Here is a 21857-nt window from a genome sequence, read left to right on the forward strand (position 1 = left end):
TTTCAACTATCTGCTTTGTGGTTTTCTTGGCAGAAGAGGGAAGTAGAGGAATGTCAGCCGTTTCCACTGTCACAAGTGCTCTGTTAAAACGAAAGTGACAACTCCCCCTTATGGAGCTTATGTTGTGGTAGAGAAAGGAAGACAACAGGCAAAATTCACAAGCAAATGCACATCATGTTGGATAGTGGTAACATGAATTACAGAAAAAATGAAGCAGGAAATAGGGATAGTGGTATTGGGGGGTGATTAAAATTTAGTAGGGTGATCAGAGAAGGATCTGTGAAACTGTAAAAACTGAGCATCAGCTTGGAGGAGGTGAAGGTACAGGCACAGCAGGTGCCAAGAGAAAGAGTGTTCCAGGCAGGTCCAAACGCCCTGCACGAGAAGTCTGCTTGGTATGTTTAAGGAACAGCAAATGTGTAAAAGGGGAGGGGGGAAGTGTGTACGTGTGTTGAAGGGGAGGAATTGATACGCGATGAGACAGGGAAGCCAGGAGTAGGTGCATACGTCAGGGGCATCGAGGCCATTTTAGGGGTTTACCTATTCCTGTGTGAGATGGGAAATCACCGGTGTTTGAGAGCAGAAGAGTAATATGATCACACATTTTAACAAAGTCACTTTGGATGTTGGGTTGAAAATAAACTGATGGGATACAAAGCAGAACCAGCAGACCAGTTAGGAAGCGATTGCACTGATCTATTCCAGGAATGAGAGTATCTCGGCTGATAGTAGTGAAGATGGAGAAAGATGGTCAGAGTTTGGATCTCCTAAGATAATGGAGCTAACGGTGTACACTGATGAATTAGAGGCTAGGATGTGAAAGGAGGAGGTAAGGACCAGCTGAGCGGTTCAGACCTGAGTTACCAGAACTGACAGGAGTTCAGTTTGGGCGTATTAGATTCGAGGAGCCTGTGAGACCTTCAAACAGTGATATGGAGCAGGTACTGAGGTCTGAAGTGGAGGGAGGAAATCCTGGCTGGAGATATGAATTTGGGAGTCATTACATGGTTTGAAGATTCATACTTACACTGGGATGTGAGTAAAAATGTTTTATAAACTTTATTGACTAAATAGGAACCTGAGACCCACAAAGTTTGAAAAACAGCACAAGGTACTTTATCAGTGGGGAAGAAGAGAAATGAAACCTCCACCTCTGGAGTCTTAGGTTAGGACCCCTGCATTTACAACACCTGTCCTGTTTAAATCCACCTACCACCTGGCTACTCTTATTTGTTCCATGGCAACCTGTTCAGCATCTGTTTCTTGAACACCCACCATGTGCTGGAACTGCTCTGGGGATGTGGATACAACAGTGAGCAAAGCCGACAAAACCCTGTCTGTGTGGAGCTTGCGTTTCACCAGGGGAGACACGAACGAGCAAATACCCTAGTAAATGCATTGTCAACTGGGTGACAAATGTTGTAGATTTTAACAATAAATCAAGATAAGGGGGGAAAGGAGTACTACCAGAGGAAGAGGCATTACTGTGTCATTATTTTCACAGGACAGTCCTGGAAAACCTCACAGAACTGAAGTGAGCAGAGAAAACCACGTCAAATCAGGGAGAACAGCTTTTCAGAGGGAACTGCAGTTTGAGATGTTTTCCCCCCAAGTCAGGAAATCAGAAGAGAATCCAAATAAGATCTGTGATTGAGGATGTTGTTTTCTCCCACTGGCCTAAATGTAAATAGATTTTTTTCACTAGGGAGCTTAAATTGTAAAAGAGCAAATTTAGATTCTGTATGATGGGGTGAAAAATATACGTTGCTCTTGAGCTTAAGAACAGGAACAACAATAAAATAAACAATAATGTAAACTAGTTACATTCTGGAAGGTGGAAGTTTGCCTTTGCATCATTCTTTATATGTCCAAAAACCAGAGGACGCGTTAAGTATACACTAACACAAATGTTCCTGTACACAGGCACCCTTGCAAGTGCTGCCATCTTCTGGCACAAGAGAAAAGTGTCACTGAGTGACTACATCAATGGCTACTTTTACGATACTGCCGGGTCACTTCGTTGACCAAGTGTGTGTCCTGGGAGAGAAAAGCATGCTTTATAAATGATCTTTGAAATTAAATACCTTTGAGTTAAATTAACATCGAATAAAACAACTGAAAAAGTAAAATAAAAAATGAGACCATCAACTTTCCTAAAAAAAAAAATTGCATTGTAAAATTACTTCACCATACATAAAATTTCTTCTCAGTACGCAATATACACTTCTCAGATTAATCCCATTGTTCTGTCATCCCCAAGTTAACCTCTTTCTACACTTAAGCAGTTCTTGTCTTTCAATCTTTGATGAACTGCTTTCTGCATATGCTAGATAATACATATGGGGTTAATTTTCATTCTTCCCCCATGGCAGTGACTTTCATACTTTTTAGCTGTACGTGACTTGAACAGATGAGTTGCCTGGGTATCTATGAGCACTATGTTTGGAGGAATAGGATTCCTGTTGGCGAACCGCCTGAGGAGGTGAATGAACCTGTCATGGAGAGTGAGTCCCTGGTCTCCTAGAGAGTTAAAGAACACGGGACATCACCAATGGTATGTTATTCTAACCTTTTCTGCCTTGAGAGCAAAGGAGCTTGAGACATGATGCTACAGGAACACCGCCTCACGGGTTTGTCTGTTGCCTCCATATGGTCCTTGTCTACACAGGGAGCTGTGGCCCTGCTCACGCCTCATCCCAGATCCATCACTTTTACCTTAAAATGCACTGCTGCTTGGTGGGTCTTACCTCCCCTACTAGATAGTATTTTTTAATTGAGCTGTGATTGATATAAAACATTATGTTAGTTTCAGGTGTACAGGGTAATGATTTTATATTTGTATATATTATGAAATGACCACCGCAATAAGTCTAGTTAAGGTCCATCACCATATTTAAAGAATTTTTTTCTTTTGATGAGAATTTTAAGGTTTACTCTCTTAGCAACTTTCAAATATGCAATGCAGTATTATTAACTACAGTCACCAGGCTGTACTTATTTATTTTATAATTGGAAGTTTTTACCTTTTGACTCCTTTTCCCAGCCCCAAAACAGTATGGCACTGGCACAAAAACAGACACATAGATCAATGGTACAGGATAGAGAGCCCAGAAATAAACCCATGCACTTATGGTCAATTAATCTACGACAAAGGAGGCAAGAATATTTAATGCAGAAAAGACAGTCTCTTCAAAGACAGTCTGTTTAGGGAACACAGGACAGCTACCTGTAAAAGAATGAATCAGAACATCCTCTAACACCATGTACAAAAATAAACTCAAAATGGATTAAAGATCTAAATGTAAGCCCAGCTACTTTAAAACTCCTAGAAGAAAACATAGGCAGAACACTCTTTGACATAAATCACAGCAATATTTTTTTTCAAACTAGGTCCTAGAGTAATGGAAATAAAAACCAAAAATAAACAAATGGATCTAATTAAACTTAAAAGCTGTTGCACAGCAAAGGAAACCATAAACAAAACAAAGAGACAACATACAGACTGGGAGAAAATATTTGCAAACGATGTGACTAACGAGATTAATTTCCAAAATATACAAGCAGCTCATGCAGCTTCATATCAAAAAACAAACACCCAATAAAAATGGGCAGACAATTGAAAGAGACATTTCTCCAAAGAAGACATACAGATGGTCAGCAGGCACATGAAAAGATGCTGATTATCACTAAATATTAGAAGGATGCAAATCAAAACTACAATGAGGCCTCACACCAGTCAGAATGGCCATCATAAAAAAGCCTGCAAACACTAAATGCTGGAGAGAGTGTGGAGAAAAAGGAACCCTCCTACACTGTTGGTGGGAATGTAATTTGATGCAGTCACTATGGAGAACAATAAGGAAATTCCTTTAAAAACTAAAAATAGACTTACCGTCTGATCCAGCAACCCCACTCCTGGGTATATGTCTGGAGAAAACTCTAATTCAAAAAGATATATGCAGCCCAATGTTCATAGCAGCACTATTTACAATAGCCAAGACATGGAAACAGCCTAAATGCCCATCAACAGATGACTGGATAAAGAAATTGTAGTGTATATATACAATGGAATACTACTCAGCCATAAAAAAGAATGAATTAATGCCATTTGCAACAACACAAATGGACCTAGAGATTATCCTACTAAGTCGTCAGTCAGACAAAGACAAAAATCTTATGATACCACTTACATATGGAATCCAAAAAAATGATACAAATGAATTTACTTACAAACCAGAAATGGACTCATGGACATTGAAATCAAACTGATGGTTACCAAAGGAGAAAGGATTGGCAGAGGAATAAATTAGGAGTTTGGGACTAACGTCTATACACTACTATATATAAAATAGATAAACAATAAAGATCCACTGTATAGCACAGGGAACTATATTCAATATCCTGTAATAGCCTATAATGGAAAAAAATCTGAAAAAGAATACACACACACACACACACACATATATATTTTTTAAAATAACTGAATCACTTTGCTGTACTCTGGAAAACAACACAACACTGTAAATCAATTATGCTTTAATTAAAAAAAAACTAAATTCTGTACTGGAGTGGAATAAAATTGAGGAGTATAGTTTTCTAATACTAGGCTTGGTAAAACATTGAAAAGAATTATACATAGGATTTTTTGATAAATAATCTCTTAGAGTAATATTTATCAGAGATGTTTTCCTGAATGGAGGCAAAAAAATATCTGCAATACTAAGCTAAAATTAAATTTAGGGTTAGGTTAGAGTTACAGTTTAATATAAAACTTGAAATTGAGAAAATATTTAATTAGCAGAAATTGCTCTGAGCTTATTAGTAAGCATGTCAGCACATGTAGGGAGAACACTTTATCAAGTAAAACTATCAGTACAGACAAGCCCATTTCAAATTCAGTAAATAAAAGGCAACTGTCAAGAAGACTGCAGACAATTTTATAAAAAATTAAAAACAGTTAACATTACACTGAAAAATATTCTCTAGAAAATATTAATGACAAGATACGAAAGACAGAAATAACTATGAAACTGATTAAAGTCTGTGACTGTATATATGTAACAGAAACAATTACTTTGCTTCCAGAATTTTTAATTTTCAGCAAATCAGTATTTTTGCTTTAATGAATATGGGCATATTCTATATTTGAAAATGGATTTTTAAACAGAACAAATTTATAGGTCAATCAAAAAAATAAAATAAATTTGCTGGTCTATAAATATTTCCAAAAGTTCTAACATTTTAATGATTTTGGTGCCCATGTTTGCTCTCAAAAGTGTGAAGAATAAAGTACGTGGTCACTTTACTTATCTCCAATCTGAATTACTGTTTCTAGTCCCTTCTTTACTTTGCTCACATTACAGCCGCCTTCATTAGCAGATTATTTTTCCCTTTTCACAATGCAGGAAAGTCAATTTCCTTATACTCTTCTCCAGTCTAACATTCTTCTTCATTTTCTATTTCTACTACTTTCTATCCCCTGAATATGTTCTTTCAGCCTCTCTAATGTCTTAGGCATTGCTAATGCTTTTCCAAACATCTTGAACTCTTCCTTTCCAAAGCAACCTGTGGCGATCTTCCCATTTTTCAGCATCAAGCTCAAACATGTCTCCTCTCAGATTCTCTTAAACCACAGCTAACCTCACCCCCTTTTCTCTTCCTGAAGAGCTTTACTCGCACATCTACTGGAGCACATCAGATCTGCTTTGCGCTGTAGTTACCTGCATGCCCAGTTTTCTTCTTTAACTCACCATGTTTTTAAACACCATAATTTCTTGTTGATTCCTACTTTTCCCTCTTTCATCACAACCTACTGTGTTACAGTGGATTTAGCACAGTGGCGCTCTGTAAAGTTTGTTTGACGAATAGCCATTTTCTGTAATTATTTTTCACTTCTCTCTCTCTCTTTACACATATAATCTTAATCAGTTTTACTGTTTAATGCATTAAATGTTCATACTCTTTTTACAATGCACTTTGATTATGCCTTCTCACCCGAACTCCTCCATTACTAGCATTCAAAAATGGCCTTCTAGGTTTTTTCTCACAAATGGGTACATTTTCCGCTTGCTCTATTCATCTTCTAGTTTTGCTGCAAAACTTATTCTGTAACATTGTAATTCTGAGGGCCCTTTGACAAAATGTGTCAATTTTTCCCCAGTTTTTCACCCACAATATTTCTCTCCATAAGGGAGAATACTTGATTTCTTCAGGCAAAAATAGCAAGGGGGGAAAAGCATATAACAGTTGACACCAGCAGATAAGAATGACAAAGTCATGGGTATTACTAACATAAGAAAGCTGGACAGGTAGCAATAGTCAGAATACACAAATATAACCATCCTTAATCAAAAGCTTTTAAATTAGGACTCACTGAGAAGAGATATGAGAATGTGTTTAGTCAAAAAAGATAGAATTTCTGGTAATACAATCAATGTAAAATTGCTTGGATTTAATCTGTTTATCAAGAGTTTTTTTGTATACTTACAAACTGACAACAGAGAATTTAAGAAGCAAATAGAGCAAATTATATAAAGTTGTCCATCTCTTATAGCCCTCCGGTAAGCCCCTCTGAGTTTCAAACCAGCTAAGCGGGCTTGTCTTCCTGGTGGCAGACGTCAGGGCTGGGGTGCCTAACATGTGACTCGAAACTCTTCCTCTCCAGGGAGGATCCCCGAGCACCGGGTATCCCCTCCTCTTCTGGTAGGGGTAGAGGTCCCTTCTCTTCCCCTCCTACTAGACGCTGTGTGGTTCTTTTCTTACAGCCTTGGTTGTAGAAGAGCCGTTTGGCTCAATAAATATTTCACTGAATAAATGGTCAAAATAACTGGCCATTTTTTCTACGAATCTGTCAGTGGAGGCTGGTTGTTTCCTTTTTAGCCAAAAACGCTACAAAAATTTCAGAAACTGAATTTTAAATGCTGCATTTAGAGTGAGTTAAAAGAGAAGTCACTTATGATGCTTATTAAATGCGCTATATAGTGAAGTATTGGCTTGTGGATGCTAACATGGAGGATTTGCAAAATAGAATTTAACAGACACATTAACTGAATTACCTGCATGATCAGAAGGCAAAGTTGTCCTGGTTCAGGGGGGCTCCTAACTTCAGCACATCACTTTCTTCTTACAGATGGAGCAAGAAATATTAAGTAGCTGCAGCCACCCCAAACATTTTCCTCCAAATCCAGAGATCTCTCACTTAACATTCTCTTTGCTATTTCAAGGATCCTCAAACTCAGCATATCTAAAACCAAAATACATTCCTCTTTACACTGGATCCTCTTCCCAAGAATGCCACTTCAGTCATCCTATTACATAAATCATCACTGACACATCACTTTCCTTAAGTCCTAATATAAAATCTATCATCAGATACTATTTCATTTGATACCTAAATAGCTATCAAAACTATCCATATTTTTCCATCTCTATCACCACTCTCCTAATCCAGGCTCTATCATTGCTGCTTTGTTTCCTGAAATGGATCCTTAACTGACCTCCCCTCTGCCGCTTTTGTTCCCCTTCCATGCATTCGATACCATTCAGCTAATAGCATTTTTACTAAAACAGATCTGCTTAAAATACTTTATCAGCATCTCATCTCTTAAGACAAAGAAAATACTCTGAATTTGGCCTAAAGCCACGGAGGGTTCAGTCCCTGCCTACTCCTTCATTTAAAACCATTCTCCCTCTTTGTACAGCTGCTACCCTGATCATTTCTCATTTCTAGAATGCATTTTGTTTCCTCTTGCCATTTTACTCCTGCTTCCTGGCTCTGTCTCTCTCTCCTGCTCTTTTTCCACATACATATTTTCCTGTCTCCTTACTCACCTGGTGAATTATTATGACACATTCAGCAGATCTAAGTGCAACCCTTTCTTTATCAAGAAAGCTTCTCCTTCCAGCTTCCCCCTCCACAACTCCACATACCCAGGCTATATGTCTTTGTTCTATTCTCCTAGAAGTCATGGTCCTCTTTCTCACAGTACTCATTTGGCTTGCAACTAAATGCCACTTACTTAGAAAGTTACCTAATTATTATTAATATTTTAAGCTGTGCGAGGTCAAGACCATGACTATTTTGTTCCATAAGTTTTGCTCCAGTACAATGCCTAGTGCAATAAATATTTATGAAATAACGGTTTCATATAGCTTTATATCGATGAGACCATAGCTTGATGTCATGGTGCCCCCATGACTTTCTTTTTGTAGTAGCTTCCCTGACGTTGCCCTGCTCCCTGCCTTCCCCTACCCAACAGCTCCACACAGCTCACATGGTTATCTCAAGCTTTTGGAACAAATAAAGACAAGACTGCTCAATCATGTGATCAACGATCCATAAATAATAATAAAATTGTATCACGCAAACACATGGGCCATGGCATCCAAAAAAGATGGTTACATCAGTATTTGCTGGTCTCCACACACCCTTTTTTCACTGACATGTGTAGAGATTATCACATTTTTTGTAAATAAATCAATAGATGTGTATATATGGAAATGTATGTGTGTACTGGAAGTGTATGTATGTGTTGAAAAATGAGTAATGATCATATATGCAGTCATCACTCAACTCCCTGCCCTTCTCTAATTACCTGTTGTCTGCAGACCCAGCTTCTGGAAAACTGGGAAGTCTGCCAACTTTTTCTTTCTTTCTTTTTTTTAATGTGTTCTTCTACTCTCCTTTTCAATCACCATGGCTCCTACTCTCATTCTTTTCTCATGATCCCTCAGGATGTTCTGTGGCTCAGATACCCAATTTCCCCTCTGCCACCTCCCTGTCTTGAGCCTCCTTCACCTTATTCCCCCTGCTGTTGCATGGAAAGCTGCAACAGGAGATTTGTAAATGTCATGAATTGTTACCTCTCCTGAGGGGGGGAAAAATCTCTAATGGTGGACTTTCATTTCTTTAAAGTAGGCAGGCAGATGATAATTTGGGGAGCAAGAAATATTATACATGTCTCTCATCCAAACAGTGTAGGTGTCCTCTAGCAATCAAAGACAACCCAGACCTTTCCCTAGTGGTGCTGTTCTCAGCTAGTATTAAAAAAAAAAAAAAATCAGCCAGTGCCATATATATGGAAAGGGGTCCTTTTGAAGCTATCCAAATGTTTTAAAGGAAAGAACCACACCCTTAGAACTAAACATTGTAGCGCTTGCTATGGCTTTTTCCATGCTGCTGGCAACTTCTCAACTATTTTCATATGTGCTTAGTAGTAGTCCTCCACCCCCACGACTGATGTGGTTTGAAAGCTGTGGTTCCCTTGTCATCCGAACTTGCTTCCCAAGATGATCTGTTTCTTCTCAAACTCTAGACATTTTAACAGACACTCTGACAACAGCCAAGGCAGTTCTTATGAAGATCAAATTAACTTACCATCAAGGACATGTTAAAAAAAATTCTTCATATTCTTAGATGTTCCTGGATGTGACTGAAGACCTAAAGCATGTTCTAACTATGCCCACGACAGAAAACAAATTCTACTTATTTAAAATTAAAGGAGATTGATTTTTAAATGCCTGTTTTTCCCTATAAAATCATTTAGTCTTCGCTGTGATTGCATACGTCAAAGAGAGGATCTGAAGAAACTACCGTGTAACGGAAAAATTACTCCCGCTATTTTATCTTTGATGATGTATATAGTTCAGGAAAAAAGCGTCGTTTTGGCCTGAAATGCTTGGGCAAAGCTGTGGGTACTCCTTGATCAACTGGGATGGGTGCCTCTCTAGTAGCAAATATGAGGGTCTCTGCTGTTCTCATCAAAGAAAACTTAATTTTTTCAATTAAAATTTAGGGATAAAGGTTTCATTCTGTACTAAAGACCAGAAAAAGGAAAAAAGTATTCACAAAATGTATGCCTTGTAAAGATGAAATGGAAGTTTGTAGAACTGTCAATAATACTGACCTCTGCTGCCTCCACCCATCTTTCACCCTTGACCACACCTGCCAAACATGCTCCTCCATGTGTGGTGCCACCCCAGGAAATGGTAATGCCAGCTCCCTGTTGATTCAGTCAGATATCAGGACATCAGTGCTTGACTCCCATCTTTTCAACATTCACAAAGGATAGCATGTTCTGTTGTCTTTACCTCATGCCAGTATTTCTAGAATCCCTCCATGCTCGTCATCCCCACTGGCTCTATCTTACTTGAGGCTATGGTCCGCTCTTGCCCGATTAAGGGAGACTCTCTGCCTGATTTCTTCAGCCACATCTCTTAACTGGATCTTTCTACCTCCTTTCTCTCACACCCTATCTTTCAACAAAGATGACACTTTGACAGGTCCCAGTATATATCAGGCTCATTTTTATCCCTGGACTTTGTGCATCCTGTTTCTTTTATTCAGACTCTTCTCCTCAGCCTCCCCTAACTGTTTCTTGTCTTCTATTTTTCCTTCAGGGCTGAGCTCCGTCATTAGCCTTCCTGGCTTTTACCACCACTACCAAGCTCTGGAGCATAATTTGCTCCACGGACTGATCTAATCCCTACTCTGCGTTCTTTCAGCCAAAAGCAAATTTAAAACAAAATCAAACTGATGTTTTAACTAACACAGTACAGGTTTATTATGATAAAAATATATTTTCGATCAGACTTCATGAATTACTGAAAAATACTATGCATTTCTTTTTTGACCACACATTTGCACTCCAGAAGCTAGGAGTGCTGAGGATAACTCCAAGGAGTGAAGCTGGTAATGCCACAGCCCTTTACTAAGGCAGCTCAGTGGACAGACTCTGGTGGCCTGCCTCACACCAGGTTCTTGAAGCCACTTGATATACAGACATATGTATAAGAAGGACAGGTCTCCATAATTTGGCATCCTTTCTTTCTCAGTTTTAGAATCCACAAGAGAATGTGAATGATTAAACTCATTAGAATTTAAGCATTTACTTCTCTCTGTAAATACCTATCTCTTTGTTTTCCTCTCAATCAAAATTCAGAATTCGTTTATGTTCTGTAATTATAACATAGCTTCAATACACATGGTTCAGTACAGAACATCACTTTTTCCTTTATGTGTTTTTCCGTCATTACCTAAAACTGCGATCATTCAAAAAATACTGGATGAAAGTGTTACCGAGTCCAAGCCTGTACTGCTCACCACATGACAGGCCAATAAGCCGAGAGAGGAGCTGCTGGGGCAAGGAATAGCGACTTTATGCGGAAAGCCAGCAGACGGAAAAGGCGATTGACTAATGTCCTAGAGAACCATCCCAACAGAGGTAGAATTCATGCTTCTTTCATACTAAAGGGGGAGGGAGTAAGATCAAACATTTCCTGGTTCCGGTCAGCCTCCAGAGGGGGTATGTTAATTTCTCCTTTCTGCCATCATTCACAGGATATACCCTGGGAGCTAAACAAAGGTATTTTCGCTTAATTTTACTCATTGCCTAGGAAGTAGCATTCCCAGAGATGTGCCATTATGTATAATTGAAGCTTGTAGGCAACAGCCCTCTAGTGATTAACTTGTAGCATAAGTAGCAGAATACAGAGACTAAAGCGGAAGAAACAGATCCAGCATGGAATCAGATTTGTTCTTCCCCATCACAAAAGCAAGGGTGAGCAAATTTAACACATTTGAATTCTTTCACCAGAAAGGAAAAAATACTTTGACTTTTAAAATCCCCTATATGAGCAGTCGAAGTCGAGTCTCAAACCCCCAGGCACTACCCAAGCTGTGTCCCCTTCCAAGTTTCGTGACTCTCGGGTATCTTGTGCCCTTCCTGCCCTTCTGTCTTGCCTTATGAAAGTGCATTAGCTCGCTCAAATTCATGTCCTAGATTGATCCAGCTTTAAATAGTTCCCTTCTTCCATCTGCACTGGTGGCACAACGTGAGGTGGCACTACAGGACTCTGCACGAACCAGAGCGACTGCTCTGCTGAAGTCAACTTAGCCCAGACCTCGCTGAGTCAGGCTGTAAACATCACACCCGTCTTTGGGAATCTCTTCATCTGTATATCTGTCCTTGGCTGATCTTCTCTGACTCAGTGCTTGTTTGTTTATTTCCCTGCTTTGGAAGGCTATTCAAGACGTACACACGATACTTTAGGAAGGGGACTGCTTACAAAATACCACTGCAAAGGGACTGGGAAGAGTGGGGAGGAAAGAGTGACCAGGCTGGATGACTCAAGTATAAAAGACTGAGGAATTCTTGGTGAAGTATCAGTCTTATTACTTAAGAATTCTACTAAAGATCCAGATTATTATTGGCCTTTTTTATACTCCCTTCTATCAGCGGCCTGAGAGTGGTGGCCTTGTTCTGTGTTCATGTTGGCCACACTCTCAGACCAGATGAGCAGAGTTCGTTGGTCTTGGGTGTAGACCAATGTTCTCCATCAATTTGAGGAGTTTTCAGTCAATTCTTCTTCTGCTTTTACCTCTCCTTCTGGCGCTCCCATCTCTGTGTACATTGGTGCACTTAACGGTGTCCCACATTCCTCCAAGATGCTGTACATTTTTCTCCTTTTGTTTTTCTACCTGTTCTTCAGGTAGTGTGAGGTCTAATGATTATATCCAAGTTCATTAATTCTTTTTTTTAATTGACGTATAGTTGATCTACAATGCTGTGTTAGTTTCTGGGGGACAGAACAGTAATTTAGTTTTATATGGATATTCTTTTCCATTATAGGTTATTGTAAGACACTGAATATAGTTCCCTGTGCTGTACAGTAGGACCTTGCTGTTCATCTACTCTGTGTGTATCTGCTAATCCCAAACTCCCAACGTAACCCCCACTACCCTCTTTCCCCTTTGGTAACTGTAAGTTTGTTTTCTATGTCTATGAGTTTCTTTCTTTTTTGTAAATAAGTTTATTTGTGTCATTTTTTTTAGACTCCACATAAAAGTGATATGTTATGATATTTGTCTTTCTCTGTCTGACTTACTTCCCTTAGTATGATAATCTCTAGGCAAGTTCATTAATTCTTGATTCTGGCAGTTCAAATCTACTGTTGAGCCCTTCCAGTGATTTTTTAAACATTTCAGTGATTTTACTTTTCATTTGGTTCTTTTCAACAATTTCTTTTTTGAAACATTTTGAAATGTATTGACAAATTCATTAATTTTTATAAACTCTTTTTTTATATATTCTCTATTTGATGAGACACTGTCAACACACCTTTCAGTATATCTTTAAACATGGTTTCCATTAGTTCTTCAAACATATTTATCATGGCTGCTTTCAGGGCTTTATTAAATCTGCTCTCTGGTTGTTCTCACAGGCAGTTTCTGTTGCTCGCTGTTCTCCCCTGCATATACGTTTTCCTTTCCTTGTATGTCCTGCATATTTTTTTTTGAAACTAGACATTTTAGGTAATATAGCAAGACAAGATACTGGTTCTCTGGACTTTCACATCAGGGTTTGCTATTTTTTTTTTTTTATCATTTGCTAGTTTATATGTTAAGTGCTTGGCATGATTAGTTTAGTGAAGTCTGTTTTCTCCCTCTTTGTGAAGTCTTGCATGTTGCTCCTAGGTGGGGCAGCCATGGGCATGTGCACAGGCACTCTGGGATGACAGTGGTTTGGCAGGGTTCTCCTAGACTGTCTCTTTCCCAGACCACAACCAGCTGTTAAGCCTCACTAATTGCCAGCTGACTGTTCTATTGCTTTCAACAAAGCTCTGGGGCATAAACTGCTCCACACACAGATCTGATTAAATTCAGGATCTGCTATTAGGAAGTTTCTGAGATCAGTGTTTTAGATTTGTTCTGATCCCAGAAGGGCTCTTCTTAATTGTCTCCTTCACTGGTTTTCTCTAGTAAACTAGTTGCCTGATGGTTTAGTGTGTATCTATCTCTAATGGAATCTATAAATCTACTCTTAATTGCTTTTCACTGCAACCACCATTGTTTTGAGAGCACTCTTTGGCTTCAACTTCTCCATACTCTGTTGCAAATGAAGTCAGTTCCTTTAGGAAGTGCTTCAGTTGGTCTGTTTTATGACCTACCTTTGCCCTTGGGCAAAATCTCTGATCCCCTCAGGAGCTCAAAGTGGGTAAAGTAACACACCACTTTTTTCTGAGTGATGCCCCTACTTTAGGATCTGGGGCATTTAGCAGGGAGGGAGGTGGAGGTTGAGGGCAGTAGGCTCAGGTCTCAGTTTGCCACTCATGACATGGAACATGTATCTTATGAGCAGGGCACGTGTGATAGGGCTCCAGTGCACAATGTACCCAAGGTAGAGAAGACGCCCATGAGAAGAAGCTGGGTCAAAGAAGAGACCCCCCAACTCTTGAAAATATTTGTTCAGAACTTAGACTTTGCATGATGCAGTTGGGAGCAGGATGAGACAAGCTGGCATCCTTCCCCTGCGGAAAGATACCGTAACCTCTGCCTGGGTGCTGGAGGAAGAGAAGACCTCATGTTCTTGGCTGCGGTCAGAGCAGGTAGGTAGCTAGAAACAAGCAGAGAAAGAGGAACACGGGCCGAATTGTAGGAAGCCATACGTCATGAGAACAATGGGGGCCCGCGGGCACACAGGGAGAATCAGGAACCTCGGGACTGATAAGGGATCACACATTTTGGGGTGACAAGTGTCCTGGAGGCTAAAAAAGAAAGATGGGACAAGGCAGCCATCTCCAGTGTCCAAATATAACCTTTTGCTCATTATGCCCTCATTACAATAAAATTACCCTTGCAGATTGGAAGTACCCACCATGGACCTACGCCATGACACTTCTGATCCAGACTAAGTAAGGACAAAAATCCCCCCTCCCCTCAGGAAGGTGAAGCTGGGATGAAAATCAGGGAATATGACCCCAAACCCTTCCCTCCCCAATGAATATTCCGCCCATGTATTTTTACACCCTATGTAACCAACTTGCCAAAGAAACTCAGTGCCGCTGCTCACCTAAGCCTGCCTGCTCTCCCACTGAGAGCATACTGTCTACCCCTTAATAAGTCCTCACTTTACTTTCTTGACCTCCGTGTCTCTTCTCCGAATTCTCTCAGCAGTGAGACAAGAACCTAATCACCCGCAGCAGCTGCACCATCTGAAGTGCCGTTTCTCTTACACTGAGCTGGACTGGGGTGTGGAGGGAGGGAGGAGCCTGTGGTTCGAGTGCCACACAGTTTTGCTGTTTTTACCAACTTTCAGAAGGCTTTCTTGAGTATTTCTTCATTTGCTGTATGCTATTTGGGTCATTTCCAGAAACTTCAAGTGGTTCAGATTTTTAAAAATAGTTTTCACCGGCTTTGCTGAGGAGTGGGGCTACAGAGCTCCTCACATGCCACTGCACGCATTCATTTTTAGTGAATGAACATAACTGGCCCAGACGATTGGACTCAAAATCATCATCAAATCAGACTCTCCCCAGAAATTGGGAGTTGAGAAGCCAAGAACCTGTAGCCATTATTAGGAAGGGTAAATGCTAAATACTACATCAAGTTAGAACACTCCCTCACATCATACACAAAATTAAACTCAAAATGGCTTAAAGATTTAAACATAAGACAAGACACTATAAACCTCCTAGAAGAAAACATAGGCAAAACATTCTCTGACATAAATCTTAGCAATGTTCTCCTAGGGCAGTCTACCTAAGCAATAGAAATAAAAGCAAAAATAAACAAATGGGACCTAATTAAACTTAGAAGCTTTTGCACAGCAAAGGAAACTGTAAGCAAAACAAAAAGACAACCTACAGAATGGCAGAAAATATTTGCAAAAGATGAGATGACAAAGGTTTATTTTCCAGAATATATAACCAGCTCATACAATTCAATAATAAAAAACATAAACAATGCAATCAAAAAATGGGCAGAAGACCTAAACAAACAATTCTCCAATGAAGACATACAAATGGACAATAGGCACATGAAAAAATGCTCAATCTCGCTAAATATCAGAGAAATGCAAATCAAATCTATAATGAGGTATCACTTCACACCAGTCAGAATGGCTGTCGTTCAAAAGTCCACAAATGATAAATGTTGGAGAAGCTGTGGAGAAAAGGGAACCCTCCTACGCTGCTGGTGGGAATGCAGTTTGGTGCAGCCACTGTGGAAAACAGTATGGAGAGTCCTCAAAAGACTAGAAATAGACTTATCATATGATCTAGCAATCCCACTCCTGGGCATATATCCAGAAGGAACCTGAATTCAAAAAGATACATGCACCCCAATGTTCACAGCAGCAGTATTTACAATAGCCAAGACATGGAAACAAACAAAATTTTAAAAAGAAAAAATAATATGTATAGAAACGGCAGGACCGATGGAAAACACAAAATGTGATGGTAGAAATAAAACCCAGTAAGTGGAATTAAGCTAAATTCAATATATATCCATTTAAGAACTAGACTGTAAATATGACAGCACTTAAGGTTAAATGTAACTTTTCAAAAAAACAGGCACATGATTAGTAAACAAAGTTCATGCAGCTTTTATAACTGACATAAAGGCAAGAGGAAGCTGTATTTGTCATACTTTTTGACAGAGGATAGGTACTTGGTATTTTCTTTCTAGCTTTTTGTCATGGTTGAAATAGTTCCTAATAATAAAAGTCGGTAAGGGAAATGGCTCAGGGTTTAGTTAGCAAACAGCCTGAAGACATCTAGCAGAGACCCAGTAGCCAATTAACACAATGAGGATTTGGCCTCCAGACTGAAATGCCACTAGTGTGACATAACAAGCTAAGAAAACCGTCCATTGTGAGCCATGAATCAGTAACAGAGGAAACACAAGAGTGTCATTTTGGCAAAGACCTTAGTCCCTGAAGACCAAAGCACTGAGCTTGCTTTCTTCTAGTCCCTCCAGATTTCACCTTTTTTGAACCAAGATCAAATTTTCAGTCTATGGTCAGCTGTTAAGGGGACAGTGAGGAGCCCAGGGGCTCGGCAGCCAATGGGCTTGGCTGCCACCTGATACAAAGCTTGAGTGAAGAAGGGAAGGTCCCACTTCGGCAAACATTTCTAAGTTGATGTCAGTAAAGAATTACTAGGACACACACACACATATATACAGTGTGTGCTCTTTCCTGCAGATTATCGAGAGACGAGAGACGTCAGGGCCAAATAGGGGCGGCCAGGACAAAGCGGGGGGCAGGCAGTGGTGAAGATGAACTGAGTGCTGTTAAAGGAAAAGTCCAGCTTTCCATTACAGAGTAAAGGGCGAGGAGGTGGGGAGAATGCAGTGGGGGGCGGGGGCAGAAAGACTGGCAGAGAGAGACAGGGAGAGAAGGATGAGAACGAGAACTAGGGAGGAAAGCGAGGAGGAAGAAGAAGGAGAGAAGGGAAGGGGGTGGAGGGGAGGGGAGAGGAGGAGGCAGGAGGCAGCACACCAGCCACATGTCCGCGTCTCTCAGGAGTCCACGCGGGGCTGCTGCAATACACCCGAGGGCAAGATGAGGCTTCCAACAGCTAGACTGTGCAAAGAACCGGACAGTGGCACAATCTAGACTCTGCCAAACCAGAGCAAAACCCACATCACAAACAAGTCTCATGCTGAAAGGTCATCATGCACGTCTTCTCTAGGGAGCATTCCACATATTGCTCCCCCCTTAACCAACATTCCTTACTTTATAGTAATATAACAATATTGTTATCAATGCTCCCTGTCTCTCTCCCTCTCCCTCCCTCTCTCTCTCTCTCTCTATATATACATCCATACACACACACACACACACACACACACACACACACACACACACACTAATTGAATTCTCATAACAACCTTATTATCAGGTGAGAACTGTTTTATCCCCATTTTACAGATGGGGTACAGTGAGAACCTAAATAACTTGTTGAGGGCCATGCAGTTAATAAGAGTGAGCAGGGTTCTGAATCTAAGGAATCTGGTCTAGAGCCTCTCTCTTAATCTGAATGATGGGGGCTGCCTGTAGACTTCAGGCAGTGTGAGCCTGCTCCAACCAGGCAAGTGCGGCCAGAGGCTGGAGCCCGAGGCCACCCTCCACTCTGCGGGCAGTGTCACTGTGGATGTTGTGAGTCCCAGTCACGAGCTACGAGAAGCAGAAGGGGAGGTGGCTGCACATTCTTTCTGCTCCAGGGCTTTTCCATCTCAGGGCACCCTCGCAGCCAAGGCCGAGAGGTGGAGGTAAGTAAAACACTGGACTTACAGGCAGACCTGGTTTTCTGCTCGGCACAGCCCTCTGCTGTGTGATTCCAAGGGAGCAGAAGGAAAAATGCAGGACTCTGCAGCGGGTGAGACACCTTCCCTGCACGTCTCACTCACCGCTTCTCAAAACCGCGGGCCTCGGCGATCTGTCACTTTAATAGCGTGGTAAACTACATTGCCGAGCAGTTTGGTATATAAGCGCAGCATCACTCTCTGGTGGAGCTCTCCTTTGTTCCCTGTTAGTGTGATTCCTCCTTCCATTCAGATTCCATCACTTCTCACAAAGTCCCCATCTCTCCGCGGGTCTAAAATCCCTCCGTTAGATCACACCGGTTGGCAAAGAGTAGCCCAGAAGCGCCAGCTCCGATTTGAAGACACTCTTATCTCGGAGGGAGCTCAGCCTCTCACAGGGACCCTGTGGGCGGAAGACCCAGCTCTTCTCGCCGTCCCTGGAGGAGCGGCATGCGGTGCTGATCACCCACCCTGGCAGGTCACAAAAGTGAAATAGTTATATTTGACTTGAGAGGCTCTCTGGGTAATTCTGCAGTTCTGTCTGGTTGTTTTTCTTAGATTAACATTTTCGCCAGCATTCCAAGGGCATACACTCACTCCGGCACCGGGCCCCAGTCGTGAGCGGGAGCGCCACTTCGGAGTCAAACTCTGCCAAGTCTAATACTAAAAGTAGGTGAATGGGATTTGACTGCCTTCTAAATTGAATGTCTGTGGAATTTCTTGGACCTGAAACAGAGCCCAGAACAAAGTCTGTATAGTAACATTCACTAGGTGTCAGTGTTTGACAAACTGTCTTGCCAGCATCATTAGTGGAATGTTCATTTTGGCACAAATTGTCTATGGAAAATGCAATTAGGAAAAAGTTGTGCAAAGAGCAATTAGAAACTGAATAACCCGCCTTATTCCTTTTATTCAGATTACCCTTGGCTACTAAACTGATATTAATCTCCGCTGGAAATAGCTCAGAGACTGTCACAGCAGCCCCTGGAGCGCATGGTCTGCAGAGAGCGGGAAGAGCAAGCAAGGGAGTGCTTAGATGCCTGCCCACGCCCTCTTCCTGCCGCTCTCTTCCCTTTCTCTGGAGGCCACCCTGTTGCTGCAATGGCCATTAAGCCCGGCTTCCTTCCTTGGCCATAGGCTAGCCCCAGTGCAGGGAGAGGAGAGCCCCTTTCAAAGAATGGCATTTTAACATGAATTCAGCCTGACAAACGTGCTTTGAACAGAGAGGTATTACTATCTGCCCCGTTTGTGACTGGTAAAGTGCCGAAGAAATCCATTTCTTCTTTCATTCAATTCATTCAATCATCAATGATATACTGAACACTGTGCCAGTTGGTGTTCTGGGTTCAATAGAAATAATAAACACTCCTGACTTCATGGATGTTGCTTTCTAGTTAGAGGAGACAAAATAAACAAAAAAGTAACATATATAGTACACTAGATGTTAATAAATACTATGGAAAAAATAACCAAGGGAAAGGAGAGAGTGAGTTCCTGGGTGGAAAGGGGCTGCAGATTTATTATGGTGCAAGGCAGTGCTGAGAAGGTGGCACGTGAACAAAATCCTGCGAGAGGGGAGCCAGCAGCGACCATCTCAGGAAATGGTGTCCAGGCCGAGGACCTGGCGAACGCGAATGCTTTGAGAGATGAATGTATCTGGTGTGGCTGGAGGGGAGTAGAAGATGTGATCACACAAGTCAAGGGGAGTGGAAGGGTGTACACCGCCAAGGGCCTTGAGGCCATTGTGACGATGGGCATTTACTCTGGGAATCATCAGAGCATTCTGAGCAGCGGAGTGATTCGATCTGACATAAATTTAAGAGATGACCCTGTGGAGGACATTCTCCAGAGATCAGGGTGTGAAAGTAGAAGCAGAGAGACAAGTTAGGAGACTATTACAATAGTTCAGGTGAGGTGGTGAGACCGAGGTGCTCAGAAATGAAAAGACCCAGGGTGTATTTTAAATGAATAACTTAAAAGGACTTGTCAGAGCTTTCTTTCCGGGATGTGAGAAAAGAAAGGAGACAACGGTTACGCAAAAGATTTTGACTTGCACAACTGGCATTGCCATTTTCTGGCGTGGGTTGGGGAGGAACGGTGTGGTGGGGAAAGGCAGAGCTAAGATGTGGACTTGCTAATTTTCACCTGCCTTTTCGATAGCCGAAAGAAGATAATGAGTAGGCTATCTGATGTACAAGTGTAGAGTGTAGGGAAATGGTCCAAGTTGGAGATAGACATTTGGGAATTGTCAGTGTACAGGTGGAATTTCATGCCTTACGGTGAGCAAAATCACCAATGAAGGAGTGTAGACAAAGAAGAGACAATGTGCAAGGACTGAGTCCTGGGACCCTTTAGCGTGTAGAGGTTGGGGCAATGGGAAGGAACCAGTGAAACAAACTGAGAACAAGTGGCCAGAGAGGCAGGACCAAGCCCTGGAGTATGTGGTGTCCTGGAAACAAGGGAAAAGAGTGCTTAGGGAGAAGGGAGGGGTCAACCGTGGATTAAAGAGCTGAAGAGACCAAGGTGGGTAGGGAAGAGAAAAGACATAGAAACAACCTAAATGTCCATCAACAGATGACTGGATAAAGAAGCTGTGGTATATTTACACAATGGACTACTCAGCCATAAAAACCAACAACATAACGCCATTTGCAGCAACATGGATGCTCCTGGAGAATGTCATTCTAAGTGAAGTCAGTCAGAAACAGAAAGAAAAATATCATATGAGATCACTCATATGTGGAATCTAAAAAAAAGACAAATGAACTTATTTAAAATACAAAACAGAAACAGACTCACAGACATAGAAAATAAACTCTTGGTTACCAGCGGGGAACGGGGTAGGAAGGGATAAATTGGGAGTTCCATATTTGCAGATACTGACCGGTACATATAAAATAGTTAAATAAGTTTATACTGTATAGCACAGGGAACTATATTGGATATCTTGTTGTAGCTTATGGTGAAAAAGAATATGAAAATGAATATACGTATATTCATGTATGACTGAAGAATTGTGCTGTACACCAGAAACTGACACAACATTGTAAACTGACTATACTTCAATAAAAACAAGATTAAAAAAAAGAAGAAAAAAGGGGGAAAAAAAGTGCTAATATAGACCTTTCACTGTGTTTGGAGTCCATTTATACTAGCAGAGACACTGCAATTAATCAGAAATAAAAATATCTTTACTTTGCTTAACGTTGCTTTCTTTTTTTTTTAACATTTTTTATTGATTCATAATCATTTTACAGTGTTGTGTCAAATTCCAGTGTTCAGCACAATTTTTCAGTCATTCATGGACATATACACACTCATTGTCACATTTTTTTCTCTGTGATTTATCATAACATTTTGTGTGTATTTCCCTGTGCTATACAGTGTAATCTTGTTTATCTATTCTACAATTTTGAAACCCCAGTCTATCCCTTCCCACCCTCTACCCCGCCCCCCACCCCGGTAACCACAAGTCTGTATTCTCTGTCCATGCGTTGCTTTCTTCCTGATGGTACAACGTCTGCCTTTACCCCTCGCCTTGGCCATACTTACGTGAGTGCGTGTTTACGTGCAGCAAGCACACGAACACACACACACACACACACACACACACTCAGTTACTTCTGGAATCACCAGAGGCTGGCTCACTTGTGCTTATGAGTAGGTGTTGAGAGATACCACAAGGTACCCCTCTTCTGTCCTGCACAGGGATGTCAGTTACTGCATCCAGCCCTTTAGATGAGCCTTTAATGGGTTAAGAGTCCTCAAGGTA

The sequence above is a fragment of the Vicugna pacos genome, chromosome 3 (assembly GCF_048564905.1).
Source record: "Vicugna pacos chromosome 3, VicPac4, whole genome shotgun sequence".
Classification (NCBI taxonomy): domain Eukaryota; kingdom Metazoa; phylum Chordata; class Mammalia; order Artiodactyla; family Camelidae; genus Vicugna; species Vicugna pacos.